Source organism: Falco rusticolus, chromosome 2, assembly GCF_015220075.1.
Source record: "Falco rusticolus isolate bFalRus1 chromosome 2, bFalRus1.pri, whole genome shotgun sequence".
Classification (NCBI taxonomy): Eukaryota; Metazoa; Chordata; class Aves; order Falconiformes; family Falconidae; genus Falco; species Falco rusticolus.
In genome coordinates, this window is record NC_051188.1 from 36,688,537 (window position 1) to 36,705,831 (window position 17,295).

The following is a 17,295-nucleotide window of genomic DNA, read 5'->3' on the forward strand; positions in this document are numbered from 1 at the left end:
TTTAGATGTCTCTTCATCCAATGGAAATTAATTGACTCATACTCCTAAGAAGTTCTTGCTTTACATTAGAATTCATATTCTCTGCAAAAACTAAATTTTACATAATATGCTCCTTTTATCTTTGTATCATATAGACATTTACTTGTCTGGATCCTTCTTACCCTGTTTCTTGCACTTGCAGTGATCACTTTATTGCCAGCTATATTCTGATTTGGTTGAATCATTTTCTTTCTTTAAAAAATAAAAATAATTCTTTACTTGTGAATATAGAGCATTTTCTGTTGAAAACTGAATATTATTTCCATGTATTTTTACCACATTTTTGCTCACATAATTAATTTTCTCTTGTGACCTTCTGGCAAACAGAAATAATTCAGAGAGAACTACTTTGTAACTAATGCCATCTCTGATCTTTGACTTTCAACTCTCCATTTTCTCTTTACTTATCTCCATGAATTAATCTGGCTTTTATTTGTCAGCACCTTCTTCTTGAAATGACAACTGCAAATACAGGTTCTAGCAATACCCATGCCACAACATTTGCAGAATTCTTCTACCTTCCTGTTTTGAAGAAGAGGAAATACTTCCCTCATACCATCTTTCTTGGTTTAGTCCTCCTTTCTATGTTTTATTTTAAACCATAATTTTCAGTACTTTCTGTAACAGATCTGCTCCCTTACAGATCATGTGCTACCAGTCTTTCTACTTCTTAGCACAGCTACAACACAGCTAGATTTAGTCCACCTTCCCACACCCATTTGGAATATCTTCATTTATTACTCAGTAAAATTGATTCACAAACTCTCTTCAGGCCATGGTTAAAATCCTAAGCAGATACTGGTGGAAAAAAATTACTGCCTCAGTTATCTCAACGTTTTAATGCTTTTAATTTAAACTGTAATAAAACTTCATAATATGTCTAAAAAGTCTGTATTTTTTAAAAGCATTGGAGACTTCAACAATCCTCAATTTAAAGAAAAAAAGACTTAAAAAGTTGTAAGTAGATCCTAAGTCTTATTTACCAACTATGATTCATCACACTAGACAAATGCATTTAAGATTGGCTTTTGTTGGGTATATATTTTGCACTAATGCCACAGAGCAGAACATCATAATGCATTACAACTTGTACTAGCTCCCTAGGGCTACAGCTTCAATAAATTGGCTGGTATCTACACAGTCAATATTTCTTAGTAAGTTCCTGAACAAAGGGATTAGTAAGACTTCTGTGCAGCATATCCACAATTGTGTTTTAATTCCACAGCACTATTTGCAAGAGTAGCAGTTTTAGTCCTGGTGGATTGGCCAAATTCCGATTGAGGATTTGCATTTTGCATACCTACTTTGCCCCTCCAGTTCAATTTGATATGTTTTGGCTCATCACTTCCTGCCTTAATACGTTGTAGCCTGATGCCAAGTATTGTTAAACAGCTGCTGTACTTCCCCTGAGAGGATTTCAGTAATGTGTGACAAATTCCTACAGATACATCGAAATAGAAGGTGCTGCAGTGGGTTGTATGGTATCTGAGGACTCAAATGGGACTTTCATGTCCCTAGTGCCTCGTTTTCACAGCTTTCTTAGGGAGGAAAGAAGGAAATATCCACCTATTGAGATAAGATGGATCTGAGGGACCTAAGTATCAAGGGAAATCTTTGCATAACATAGGAAATTAAAAAAAAAAAAATCTTACCTACTATAAAGCGAGGAGTTGAAGAACCACTAATAGACAAAGACCTGTAGGGGCTTCTTCCTTGACCCTCCCATAAAGTGGCATTTGGTAGGCTGATTACTTTCCCATTTCTTTTAGAAAATGTAGCTCCTTAAGGTTTATGGTGGGTGGATAGAAATGCAAACCACAATATTATTCAAAGGTATAAAATAATGCTTTATCTTAAAGTACTGCATTTTAATAACAATATGCTAATAAAAATAGCTTTTATTAGTTAATAACTTTATTCTCTTAAAATTTTAGTTACCTGTTCCCAGCATTACTGCTCTTAATGCTTAATAGAACCAGCACAACTCAGAAGAGTAATAAGGTAAATGTTATTGAAGTTGTAGTCAAGCTAAAAACTATTGGAACTAAAGGAACATCCTCATTTTATGATATCTTCTTTTGCTTCCTTACAGTGTGAGAGAGAATAGAGATACTACTGTCTAAAAAGGTGGACACAGTAACTAACAAGCTAACATCAGGAAATGAAGATCCATACACATATTTCCTACAGTGCTGGCAAAATGGCATCTTATGAGTTTTGTTGTCTCAATATGAATATCTAAACAAAGACCTGCAAGTCCTTGCAGGTTACATAGCAGAGGATGTTTATGTGAGAATAAGCTTAAAGTGATACAAATCTATCAGAAGAAAGGGAAAGCACTAGGACTGCAGCTCATGACTGTGTTTCTCTGTAGGACAGCACTGGAGATGCTCTCCTCATAACCATACATTTACACCCCAATCAAATCAATTGGACTTAAACTAGAGATTAATGCTGCACTTGTGTTCAACAGCTGCCCTAAATATTGCCCAACAGTATTAGACAGAAGTTGTTGCTTGCTCGTTTCATGACTCATAAGAATGAAAGCTGAAGCAAGGATAAAATGATGAACAATAGACATATCAGATTGGCAGGGGGGGTGGGCACAGCTCTTACTATCCTAACTGGGCACTAACTTCTTGTGCCGTCTTCTGGTAGAAGGTTTAACTAATCTTTTCAGTCCCTATGGCAACTTTCAGTCAGTGAGGTACTAAACATTTCTGTATACCCTTTCTTGATCTTGCTTTTACATTTACACACTCAACGTTGCATATCTACATTGCGGAATGAAGCTGCAAACTCTGCGCTTCAGTAGACCTATTCAGGATTTAACAATACATCTGAGAGTAGAATATGCCCATTATCAATATCCCACTGACCTACCAGTAGTACTGTCAGGCCCTTAATCAGGAATATAGCATAACTTATATGATTTACAGGTTAAATATAACCAAGGCAGATTGACTTAGACACGATATACTAGCAGAAAGTATTAGTAATTAATATTGCAGACAAGGGATACTTAACAGGCTTTAAGCAGTAAATTACTTTGAAAAATTAACAACTTAAAGAATATTATGCACTTTAAAAACTTTTGGAAAAAATATAGTGTTTAACACATCATTAATTGTACGCTCTGAAAATGCATATATTTCATCCAAAGACAGACTTTACACTGTGCAAAATGGAACAATGGAAACTAGATCAATAATGTTTTTAACTACATGGGATCACATCTCTTTATAAGATGTCCTTAACCTTGAAAATAGTACAGGAAAAGGCAAAAAATGAAACATTAGGAAGATACATGCCTGCACTAAAGACATTAAAAATTTTATAGGCAACATTTACTGTATCCTAGGGATTGTCAGTGTACTGGCTGCAAATGAGGTTCGCTGGCCAGACGTCATGTGTGTGACAGAAATTCTGGTATGGAAAAGGCAATCCCACCATCTCTGTTCTGTTTGTACTAATCTAAGGCCATATGTTTAACAGTGTACACATTTTATACTCACATCTGCTGCTGCCATGTCCCTTTTGTCCCTATTTCTCACCAAGGCACAAAAAGCATTGCAAACAAGAACAAAGGACATGCTGCTAATGGTGAGTCCAGGTCAGTAGTAAACTAACTCTGTTTTGCTTTGTTTCTTCAAATTATAAACTTTGCCTCCAATGCTATTACTGCATTCCTGCTAGTTTCTGTGCAATTAAATTTTACACAAAGAAAGATCCATTAGTGTCTGCCTCTGACAGAAAATTTCAAATTTAGAAATTTGAATAAGCCTCACATTTCCTAAGATCACCTGGCTTTAATTAGTATTCCATGAGCCAAATAGATGAGTCTCTTATAAGTAGACAGTGAAGTAAAATAGTAGTGTTCCATAACGGAAATGCATTTCTTCGATCCTAAAGTCTAGTGAACAATGAAACATCTTATTTTTATTTTTCCCTTTTCTTAGAGTTTAATGGGAATTAGACCTTCACATCTATTAAACAATACTTTAAATTAGGAAGTTCTATTGATTAACTGAACCAATAAGCCTCAGTCTTCATGTAACAATTGAAATCTTCTCAATGTCTACTTACAGAGAATGTCATGAGTCTTGAGGAAATTAAGGTTTGTTAAAGGGCTTCTATTAATTCAGTCTGATTACCATAGCATCTTATAATCAGCCTCATATTTTAGTATGAATAACATGCAATTTCAGAGCCTGTGAAACAGTATTTGGTTTGTACATCTTTATCAACATCAACCCAAGCTGCAAGTTACTTATTAAATAGTACAATTTGGTTTAAATGCATCTTATAAAATGTGAATTTCTCATTTCTGTATTCTAGCTAATTTGACTTTCAGACAAACTATCATTTGGAGAATTTGTAAATACTGGAAACACAGGGGGACTCTCATAGTGTACTGATCCTGCCATTATAAAATGGTCTGTGAACTAACAAGAGTGTGGAAGGTTGTTGTTCCTTTTCACCATGTCTTCTTACACCTCTAACTAGAGCATTTTAATGCATATCTTCTGTAGGATAATATGTTAAAGCTACTGTACATTTTTAAGAGGCTGTTAGACACTGATTTCCCATAGACTGCAATCAGCTCTTCGAAATTGTAGTGTTTGTGACAGAATAAACTCCATTAACTTGTTTTATTAGTACTGTGTGCAGTCAGGAGGAGCAATGCTGCAGAACACGATGAAATGACTAACAGTCTTCATCAGTGCACAGCAGAATGTTTTCTCCTTACACAGGGTATATAATTATTGCTCACATAAACAGGTAGATTTTTTTTTTCTTATTTCTTAGGTAATACTGGGGAATCTAAGACTCTTTTTCATGGGAGGAATAAAAAATAAATTAAGCTTCTCTCCCCCTTCAGTCCAATTTGTTACCATGCTGCTTCTGTGATTTTTGCCTATGTTTCAGAGGATGATCCATCAAATAAAAAAAACAATTCTAATTGGTTACTATAATGACAAAGCAGTTCAACAAAGCCAAAGGAGCTTGAGCAAGGGAAGATTTACTGACCAGCTGACTCCCAGAGGCCCATTAGTCAAATTTTGACAGCTTGTACACAAGGTAAGCTGCCAAGCAGAGTAAATGAAGGCAGAATGAATCCAGCAGAAGAAAGTATAGTTTACCTTATGTAAGTAAATGTAAGACAGATATCACAGAGTCACTGTATATTTCGGAAGCAGGTATTCTGTACTGTAGATGGCACAGTTGCCAGTACTTATCTGAAGATAGAGGTATTATCCTCTGGAATAACTCCTACAGCATTAACCACTTCAGAAATATAATTGACTTTTTCTCTTCTCCTTTGCCTCCATTTTCTGCTGGCTTTTTGCTTTGCCCATTTAAGATGAAAGTCAGGTTCTGAGCTGACTAGCTGCATGGGACTCCCAGTATAAACTTCAAGCATATTACATTTTAGCCTAACAAAATATAGGAAACATGAAGCTGAGCAATCACAAAGGAAATGATTGAAAGGAAGAGTGAGTACAGATGCAGAATGATGAGAAGCAAGGAAAAAAAACATTAAAATCCAATCCAGTCTATTTTTGCTAGCAAAAAACCCGAGTTTATGATTTGCAGATTGAATATAACTAAAGAAAAAGGTATTTTTCATACAATGGTTTATATATTCGCCCTTCTACTGAATAGGAGTTCCTTTTATGTTATAGCAGTGTCTGTTCGTGCTATTATAGTTGAGGGGCTGTCAGCATTTTCATTATATAACCCCCTATATTCAGAGGCTTGTAATTTGGTCATAGAAATTCACAGCATGCTGAAACTTGAAATAAGATTTTAGTCTGAAAAAGATTTTTTTAATGCATTCTAAAAATATATAAAATCATTAGTCCAATTTTGAACTAATAAAAAATGAAAATTCTCATATTTGCCGTCATCTTATTCAGCTTTTGTGTTACACATTGTATTCCTTTCAATACCAATAGTTCTGGCATTCTACAGCACATACACATCTACCAATAGATACATGTATTCCTCAGTAAAAATAAAAATCTCGCTGCTGGAAAAAAAAAAAAAAAAGAAAAGAAGAAGAAACACAAACAATGTGCATGCCTAACAGCTACTTATTCTAATTTTCAGTAGATGTTTCAGGCTGTGGATCCATAATATGCAAATGCATATATTAATGCCAGTATTCTGAAGGTCGGAATGAAGTATAAGTTAAACCTACAAAGGTCAGAAATTAAGTGTTATGGCTGAAACTCTGTCCTGAAAGGACAAGAACATCCATTTCACTCGGTACAATAATGTGAAAGTTCACAAGGTAAAGATCCTGGCTCACCAGGCATAAACTCTGAAAAACATTTGAAAATTATGCTTTCAGAGCCACACAGCTGGAAGAGGGTTTCTTGTTGCAGAATAACATCTTTATAATACAGACATGGGAAGAAGTACAACATATTAGATGTTAACCTACGTTAACATTTGATAATTATCCTTCTGACAAAGAGAACATCTAACTTGAGAAGACCAAAATATTTCAGGTGAACAAACCTGTGTCTTACACCTGAACTTTTCTGCCTTTCTTCTTTTTTTTTTCCATACCCAATCTTTTCTCATCTTCCTCTGAAAAGAAAAGGAAAAAAAAAAGTAGATGTTAAATCTATTAAATTTTCCTTCAGCCCTTCTGAAGTGCATTGGTGTGCTTTCCACCACTGCTAAACTTGTCGCTTTTCACTGCTATTGCCAAAACATGACCCCCTCACCTGTTGCTACTATTCTGAATGCTTATAGTCCCATGACCCAAATTCCCTTGCCATCATCTTCAGCTCAACAGGGTCTTGAAATGTATTCTCTGAAACAGTACCAGTATCATCTTTGGTTTGTGTATTCTGTTATAAACCATACTGAACATCTATTTCAAATTACCTATTGCTGAAAATACTTCCATTTAGGACTATTCAGGGAAGACTGACACAGTAATAGACACATTTCTACAGTGAAAACAAACTGGTTCAACTGATGTTGAATGCTTCAGGTGACATATAAGTAACTTAAAAAAAAGGAGATAATGGTGAATGTAGCTTCTCCACTTAAGAGAGCTATCCCCCTTGAAAGAAACCACAAATCTGTAAGTCTGAGCACATTCCCAGAGGAAGGGCAGATCTGGATAGAAATATTTCCTCTTTAGAAGTGCACAGGAACAAAAAATTATTATTAAAAAAAATCAAGCTACTGGTACCTCATGTTAAAAATCAGCATTGGTTCTTTCACTGCAAGTGATTTAGTAGATCCAACTGTGATGCAATGGTAGGTAGAGAGACTACCTTACCTGCACTTGTGCACATTACTGAGCATCACTTTCATGTGGACTTTTGAATTGTGTATGTGGTTTTTTTCTCTTGTGGTTCCCCATCTCAAACCTGCTCTCAGACTGCACTCAGATCTACAGGGATCATGTTTTCTGATTTTGCTAGTGTTCCTTAGCACTATCCTCTTCTCACTTCTTCCACTACTGGAAGGAAGTGAAAAAAGGAAGGACCACTTCCTCCCTGCTGGAACAAGGGAACCACTGGTGCTGGTCCAGTTGGAAGAATTGTTACTTGAGAGGTTAATATATTACAAAGCACTCTGCAGACAAAAACAAGATCTTGCAGACAAAGACAAAATCTCTGAGATCTTGCTCTGCAAATCTGGAAATCATTCAGTTCACACGCAGCATGTCCATCATGACACCTGTCAGTTTTACCAACCTTTCCACCCAGGCCTTTCGTGAGAAGTTGGAATGCTTTCTGTTTTGCCAAGGGGGGACAGCTCTTTCTCAGAGCTTTTTTTCCTGCCTTTGTGCTGTCTCTTCCCCAACCTTTTCTACCTTGGACCTGACAGTCTATAGGGTGACTGTGAAAGGCTCTTTTCCCAGTTACAGCACTGTTGACCTGAGATAGCAAGAACCATAGAACTGCAGAATGCTTTAGGTTGGAATGGATATTTGGAATTTTCTGGTACAAACATTCTTCCCAAAATGGGTAATATAATGCCAGATCAGGGCCATGTGCAGCTGAGTTTTGAGTATCTGCAAGACCAGAGATTCCTTAGGCCCTCTGGGAATCCTGTTCTAGTCTCTGATTGCCCTTACTGTGAAAAGCTTTTTCTTTACACTCAGGGAAACTTAGAAGCAGCTTTTGTCTGTTGCAACTTGTCCTTTTATTAGGCATTTCTATGAAGAGCATGGCTACAGTGATGAAAGGTCACACTATATCTCTACCTCGATTGAGAACTCAATCGAGATCTCGATCGAGATCTAGATATATAGACATATATAGGTATACAGATATACATATTTTCACCCTTGGAAACAGCAATTAGACTCACACACTTACATTCTTCTTCCTAATCCTGGACAAACCTAGCTCCCTCAGCTTCACCTGCTGCATCATATGCTTCAGCTCCTTAACCACCCCTGCATTTTAGTGGTCCTCTGTTGCAATCTCGCCAGCTCATTAATGTCTTTCTTTTACTGAAAATACCATTTTAGATCTACTTCCTTGTACAGTGTGGTTGGGTATCTTGGATGTCCTGACTCTGATTCCAGGAGTACAGTGCAGAGTCACCTGGGCTACTGGAAGGCACTGGCCCTGGACCAGGAAACCTATTTCACTGGAACTGTCTGCCTCACTGCCTGTAATGCAAAACATACTTCAATTGAAAATAACTATTGCCTTAAAGAATGAACAACAGAGAAGAGCTTCACATTGAAATAGAAATAAGGCAACCGCTGCTGACCTCTGTGTGAAACATTTTAAGGCCAAAAGTCAGATTACGTATTAGCTGACAGTACTGATAGTGCTTTCAAGAGTATATAAAGTGGAATATTCCTGGTGACATTCACATGAGAAATATATCGCGTTTCATTCAACTTAAAGTGTCAGCAAACATGATTCTCTCACCCATATACAATATTCTGTTGCAAATTTACAGAATTAAAAAAATACACATAAATAATCTGCCTTTTTATGTAGTGTTTTCAGAAGTTCTAAAAAAAAAAATAAATCACAACTGCTTTCAGAGAAAAATGGCTTGAGTCATCCCTCTTAAAATTCACTAGTCATAGTGAGATTTTCATGCTATTAAATGGATGACTGAATGTTTCGCTATCACTAGCTGATGCCTTGATGGTATGCTGTTTCATTTCCTACAAAGTATACGCAAGGATCTCTCAGCCATAGGTCCTGACCGACCAGAGGTGCCCCATGAATGCACAGATGCAGTAACAGAGTTAATAGAGCTGAATGTGTTTGCAGAGTAATTTCTGGAACTACATGGATGGAGTAGAAGAATCTTGACTGACTTTTTTTTCAGAGGTCTGCCCCTCAAACGGTGAATCACTACCTTTTGTAACAGCTGAAAATGGAATATAGATTTCATGGCCACCCTATAGACAGAACTATACTATGACTAGTTCAATGAACTTTAGAACTTAAATGTTCAAGCTAGTCACATTAAACTTTGGTATCCGTTTCCTCTTGTACAATGATACTGTATTTCAGTGACCATCACCTGTAACAGAATTAATTTTCCTTTACAACACAGGATCAAAATAAATAAAATCTCATCTCTGACATTTCCAATGAAATATTCAGCATTGCCATGTGCAGTGTTACATGGCAGATCACCTTTACATAAAATTTACCCAGGTTTATTTTAAACACTTAAAATTCAGACATTGAACTTTGACAGTATTTAAAAAGTTTCTTAAGTTACCAACTTAAAATAAAATGTCAGTGTTACCAGTTTCAGAAAGATTAGGCTTGATAGGATCAAAAATGCAAAAGTACACGATTATTTACATCCAGAATTTTGGGTTAATTCAAAAATGAATAAGTAATTTGTGAAAAAACAGGAAGAAAGTCTTGTAGGAGTACATTGCAGATTAATATCTCACCAGATTCCAGGTCAGTGATGGAATTTATGGGTCTAGTCTCCAATGATCATCCTAACTGTAGCACACTGCAATAATTGAATTTTCTAAAAATGACTGAATGAAATAATTTTGAAACTTGTACTATTACCCCACAATAATGGAAGAAAACAAGAATGAAACCAGTATAATGACCTCTAAAGTATGTTGGTTATGCTATGGTAAATATCTTTTATTTGCGGAGGTATTGATTACACTGCCAAAATAAATTGACTTGCATGAATACATTCTGGGAAACAAGAATTTAAATTTATAGTCTAGATCTTCAGCTGATGAATATGGATAAAAGCTCATTGATTGCATCTAATTCTCATCAGCTAAGGCTTTGACCCTCCATATTCACTGTATTGAAGGCATAATTTCCTATTCCTAAAAAAACCTCCAAAATAAAAAAGACACACTCTGCTACAGATTCCAGCTATTCCTTATATGTTAAATCAAAATCAAGGTCAAATAAAGCTTGAAGTACAACCACATTGTATTGCAGATACAATCATGCAGGCAAATTTGGAATGATGATTCATTTCAGTTGATTTCTGATTCCACTATTTCAGTCTACATCTACAAATGAGAAAAAGTTATTTAAAGGTAGTACTCCTGTGTCCAAGGCATTTACCCAATTATTAATCAAATACTTGATACTGTTGCTCCTTTTTCTGTTGAATAATATCTTCTTCATTGAGTAATCCAATTATATCCAAAAGGAGGAAGTTAGTGACCTGAACTAAAGATGGAAGGAATTTACTCTTACTACTTGAGTAAACTGTTTTGAGTCCTATGTTTTACTAATGCAGCATAACTGCAGACAAATGCAGCTGTTGGTAGTTATTTGATAATCACTCATGCAGCTGTGGATAGCAAAGCTCTTTTTACTAAAACCAATTAAGACCCATCAAGGCTAGTTTTAATATCTGTCCATGTTTCTGTATATTTTGGAGTGTAGCTGGGATAGGAATCTTAAATTTCTTATTAAAAAACTTTATTCTTACACTCATCTCTATGATGTGGTAAAGCTTTCTCTCGTGTAAGAAAATTTAATTCACCATACTAAGGCAGGCCCACTGTAGACACTTCTAGCAAATACTTCATTTCTTTAGACTTGAAAATAAAACTCTTAAGGAAAAAACTACCTGTCTGTGCAATTTGAATTCCAAGTTTCTTTCCTTGTAAATAAGCTTCCAGACTTGATCTGCTCCTCTTAGGTTTCAGTGTGTTTCCTTGAAACAGTCATATGGCGTTTTTATTACAGGTCCAGATGCAGATATGGAGTTTGGGAACTTTATGTAAAACTAAGGCATAATCAAGATTAATAAAATATAATAAGCAGCCAGTTAATCTTGTAGATGTTTGTATTTTTTTGAGATTGATTATTCAAATGTTCAATGTTTTTCTATCACCATGTCTAATTTTTTCCCCCACTATTTGAAAGATACTTTTTCTATCCAAGTACCTTATTGTTCACTTTTGTGCCTAAGTCCTTCTGGCATCACTTAATTTGTTAGACATACTCAGAGCTTCTTAACATCGCAACAGCATTGATCAGCTTCATCCAGGCAGTTTTATACAGCCAGGGAACAGCCAAACTTTCAGTTAAATGCTTAGAGATTGTACCACTTTCACAAGGAAAGACAAGTATTTCAGCCCTTTTTAGCCAAAAAGAATTCAAATCTATGCTATCCAGCCTAGAATAAAGGACATAGCTATTTGAAGAAGCTAGATTGAAGTGGTGGTACATCTTCTCTGCTTCTGCTGCCTCAGGAGAGTGTACTTCATGTCAGGAATACGAATTCTACGTGGCCAGAGAAGCACAGAAGGGACAGAACATGAGACGGAGAAGGGAACAATATTATTTAGCCTATTAAAGTGGGCAATCAACAGGGCTGGAAAGAAATCCACATTCTGGCTTCCACTCCAAGGACTTTTTATGACTGCACTATAGGATAATTAGGCAAAATGTACAGAAAGTGTTATCAGTGCAATCAATAGTTTTCTCAGTCTCACTCAGTTCTGACATCAAAGGCAAAGTGGCCTCTAGTTAGCAGCTTCCAGTCATTAAATCTTAAATCTTCTCCCACATGACGCCACAGTTTCAAGGCAGGGGGAAGTAAGTGGCTGTAGTGTTTTGTAGCAGTATCATGCTCCTACAGAGAAACCCAGACAGCATACTGGGATGTATGATGAGGAGTGCAGTATGAAAAGTATGTGAAGTAGCCTTCAGTTTTACAAGAGTCCAGGCTCTGAATGGAGAACTTACGTTTACTGGGGCACACTGGAATTCAGGAAGGATATGAAGCACTTGAAAAGCAACTGGAGAGGAGGGAGTAAGGGGCAGCAGGAATGATTAGACAGCTAAAACCATATTATCTGTAGTGGAAGATTGAGACTGATTGTTTCTGCAAAAAGAATACTGTGGAAGACCCGATAACAGCCTTCAAATATGAGAACAGGCCAAAAAACAATGAGTTTAAATTGTACCTCGGGAAATACAGATTAGACTGTAGGAAAAGTTTTCTAAATGCCAGGATAGTCGATCAGTGCGATACACTGCCTAGGAAGTTGTAGGATCTCCATCACCAAAGATTTTTCATTAGCAGATTAAGCAAAAGTTGTAGAGACAGTTGACCCCAGCTGTGAGGTAGTACAATGGACTAGATGACTTAATGGTGCTCATTCTGGATCAATTTATATTATTTTGATCAGATGTGATTCACTTGTGGTTTGGGACTGAGTTAAAAACAGCTGGGATTTTTTTTTCCCCCATAAACAAACTGAGGCCTTGGATTAAGACCCAATATGAAGATGACTATATCTAAACCATGCAATCAATGTTTGAAAGGTTTTGCTATTTCTAACCCAACATTTTTGCTACTGGCATTTACAGGCATAGAAAAAGTAAGAAGCATAACTGGGTTTTTTGTTTGTTGTTCTGTAAAATGTTCCTGCCCACTGAAAAGAAAGAAGTATTCACATCTTTTTTTTCGATTTTTTTCAATTATTTTTTGCAGCAAACCTTCTTTACTTCCTCTGTTGCTAGCACCATCAAATCACAGAATCACAGAATCATTTGGTTTAGAATGAAGCAAACAAGTAATATTCATGCAAAAGCAAACAAAATAAATTAGTCAGGTAATTACAAAAAGAACACTGACCTATTAAAAATTGGTCTGATATTCAAGAATTTTCAACATTATAGTATTGTTATTAAAAATAGAATAATCATGACAAGTATGAATTAGAATTTGCATATGTGAGTAAGAATGCACTTAATTAAAAATTACATTCTGCAAATTATTTAGAAGCTGTAAATCAAAGCAACAAAGAGGAAAGATTCAGGGAGTAAAGATTCTGAAGAATTTTCTAATGCAGCTGTTCTTAAGAACAACGTATTGGAGGTGTTGCAAATGATTTAAAAGAGCAAATGAAGTTTAGAAGTACTAAAGTTTGACATACAGGCATTTAGTATAGGTAATGGAACATTATCTCAATTAGATCAGAATGGATTTTTATATGTAGAAGTACATGTGTTAAAATATTATGTCACTTGAAGCCAAAATAGCATATGCAAATGAGGAAGTCAACTAGCAAACTGCAGGTGTAATAAATTTCATGGATTGTGCAATTTTCATGCAGATTTTTTTTTTCAGCTGCTGTCAACACTGTTGTTTAAATGCTTGTGCAGAGCAGCCCCTGCTTTGCGGTGCTGAGTCAGCACTCTGGCCCCTTCCATCTCACTGCTGGCCCAAACAGGCTGAAGGAGCTCACTGCCACACTGAAACCCTGTCCCCCTGAAGCCCTGATGGGCTGCAGGGAGAAAAACAAGTGAAGGGCAAAAGGGAGAAATGTGAATCCTGAAGGTGTTGCAGTGCTAAATGCAGAGAGTAGGACACCAGAGTGGGTATAAGGGTTTGAGAGGAGGGGAAAGGAAGGAAACGGGGAGACACAAGAGAAAGGAGAGGTTTGATGCAGCTGGTCAGCTAGAACTTCCCTTCACTACAGAGGAGCTACTAAGGACTTCACGGAGCATGCGTTTCCCAGGTGCAAGCCAAAGCACAGAGAGAATAAGGAAGAATGAGCAAAGTCAGCATTTGAAAAGATGACCAGAAAGAGAACTGAGAAACAGCTATTAAAAAAAAAAGGCAATTTGAGGGAAAAAACCCCCACAAAACCAAAACCCACAGATTTTTGCTTGTTTGTTTTAAAGCAGGGAATGGTCATTCCCTAGTAGAAGGAGGAATCTCAATTTTTTTGATCATCTGAAGGAACAAGAAAAGTAATTATTTCACCACCATTTGCTATTCACTGTCTCAAAGTCGTTTCCAGAGTACAAGATTTTTGCATGGCAGTCCATTGACACCCTGAATTTAGGTATACTTAGGTTCTTCATTCTGTAACTGCTGCACCTACAAATGCCTTGTAGTATTGCTTGACCTCATGGACATTTATTGCTCACATGTGTCATTATAGACAACCACCCAAATATTGACTCTGCCCAGAATGGACTGCTCAGATTAAAATGTAGCTAACGTCTTAAGGTAGAGGTAGTAGACATTTCCCCAAAGATAATTAAATAGAACAATTTGCCTTGTGTTACCATGGGAACTAGATGACAAATAATGTGATTATTCCTACTTAATAATGAATATTTTCAGTATTTTTCAGTAGTTGCTCTTTGATATGTCTGTACAGTAAATAACTGGATGAAAGTTCACAACCTAGTACTACTACATTTCTATTATTTATTATTGTTACCAGCATTTAAACAAGATGTCCAGATTGCACTTCACTTGCAAAACTTTCAGAGGTGATCTTACAAGACAGGTACATAAAGCAATAACACTTGGACAAAGCCAGGAAAAATATTCGTTTAGCATTTTGACTGGGCTCTTGGTTCTCTTGCTATAGAGCATACACAGCCTCGAGGGTGTTCTTGAATGTTATCTCTGCAGCTGAGTGATTTTTGGAGGTCTCACTGAATACAAGAGTCACAACCTAGAGTCCATTCTTATCTGTTTTAATAAAAAATGACAATGAACTGTGCAATCCTCCATTGTCCCCTCAAGCAAAATGAAGGTGAATGTCACTCCTCTCTGTACAGACAAGTCTAATTGCAGTATTAGGGTCTAGAGCATGAAAATTCACTCCACTGAGAGTTTTAACTAAGTCGATGGGAGTGCTATAGTTCAGTCTGTACTTCCCCAGCTTTAATGAGTTTTATGAAAACCACCGATGAGATTTTTGCGGTTAGAAACTGGACTGTGCATACTGCTTATAGCTCAGCTTCATAACAGGTCATTCAAGCAGTTGTTTATTTCCACATAACAGAAGTTCTTTTTGTCCAGCTCCCAGGAAAACACAGATACCTCGCAGAGTAAGTGATACACTGAATGATGGGAACAAGTGCACATTCGGCAAGTTTACAGGCAGCAGAGGTTTGGAAGGAGTGGTTGATACAGGAGGCAGTTTTGCTGTCTTTCAAAGACACCTCAAGAGGCTGGAGAAATGGCAAACAGGAACCTCATGAAGTTCAGCAAAGGGGAGTGCCAAGTCCTGCACCTGGGGAAGAATAACCTCATGCTGCCGTACATTAGTGTACAGCTAGCCACCCACACTCCCCATCAAATAGCATTGATGGGCAGATAGCTTCTGTATGATAATTGTACTAATCCTTCTTCAACCTAACAGTCGCTTCTTCTAAACCTACAGCTGTGGGGTGCGATCAGTCCTTGGGATCAAGTGGAGAATTACAAAAATCACCTTTTTGGAGGGAAGTCTGTATCTTTTCATACTGTGTTGCTGCAAGAAATCTGAAGTAGACTCTGTCTTGAGTTGCCACCTCTTACAGACTTGAGAGAGCAATTAGTAGGGTGGCAAGATTTCATCTCCATGGTTGTCCCAACAGAGAGCAGCGTGGCTTCTAACCTGTTGCTGATCTAATCTTACCTGAAGATCACATCAAGTAGCAGCTCACCTTTGGCTCCCAGACCCCTCTGGGCTCAGAACTGCTGCAAACATTGGGATGCTTTAGGGCTGCATATGCCATTTCTTCAACCAAAAATAGGCATGACCACCAGGAAAGTAAACCTCACAGGACATGGCTCTAAGTAGTCAAGAAGGGGCTTAATACTCACTTGGGAGTTAGAGTAAGTGGAAGGAGGAAAGTTTTAGAGCTCCAGATATTACTTCCAAGCCTGTTTTCTTTTTCTTTCTTTCTTTCTCTCTTTCTCTCTTTCTCCCTTTCTCTTTCTCTCTCTTTCTTTCTTTCTTTCTTTCTTTCTTTTTCTTTCTTTCTTTCTTTCTTTCTTTCTTTCTTTCTTTCTTTCTTTCTTTCTTTCTTTCTTTCTTTCTTTCTTTCTTTCTTTCTTTCTTTCTTTCTTTCTTTCTTTCTTTCTTTCTTTCTTTCTTTCTTTCCTTTCTTTCCTTTCTTTCTTTTTCTTTCTTTCTTTCTTTCTTTCTTTCTTTCTTTCTTTCTTTCTTTCTTTCTTTCTTTCTTTCTTTCTTTCTTTCTTTCTTTCTTTCTTTCTTTCTTTCTCTTTCTTTCTTTCTTTCTTTCTTTCTTTCTTTCTTTCTTTCTTTATTTGTCTTCCTTCCTTCCTTCCTCCCTTCCTTCCTTCCTTCCTTCCTTCCTTCCTTCCTTCCTTCCTTCCTTCCTTCCTTCCTTCCTTCCTTCCTTCTTTCTTTCTTTCTTTCTTCCTTTCCTTCTTTCTTTCTTTCTTTCCTTCTTCCCCACTCCCCCACCCCCCCTTAAATCTAGGAACAGACTAGTGTGAAATGGACATACATTCTGGGTCATTAGGTCTGTCCTGTATAGTAATATCCCTCCCTGCTCTTTTTCCAATTCTAGTACTTACATCTCAGTATAAGGTACAGTTTGCTGCAGCTGGAAGGGTTCATGAATCAAAGTGTTCAGGCCCCTTTCCTCACCAACTCTTTTAATATGCCAGTTACACATATTAGCATTCTTTCGATGTATGTGAGAAAAGTCCTTAGGCTCTCCCTAGATGAACAGGACCTAATATGCAGGTCTTTTACTCTCCGGGTGATTAAAAAACAAGGGAGGTACACTACAACCCTAATGTTTGTTTATTTATTAAGATAGCAATTAAAAAAAAATACTCAAAATCTATACAAGCAGATGAAGTCAGCTTTAAGTTAGGTGCATTTAAGAATGTGTTTCATGAGAAAATGGACATGTTTGCAATGTCCAGTTAAGAATGGGTTTCATGAGACATGGACAATGATATTTGCTTGTTGATATAAACATCTGATAAAAGCTCAAAGAATCTGGAAACTAACACACTGAAGAG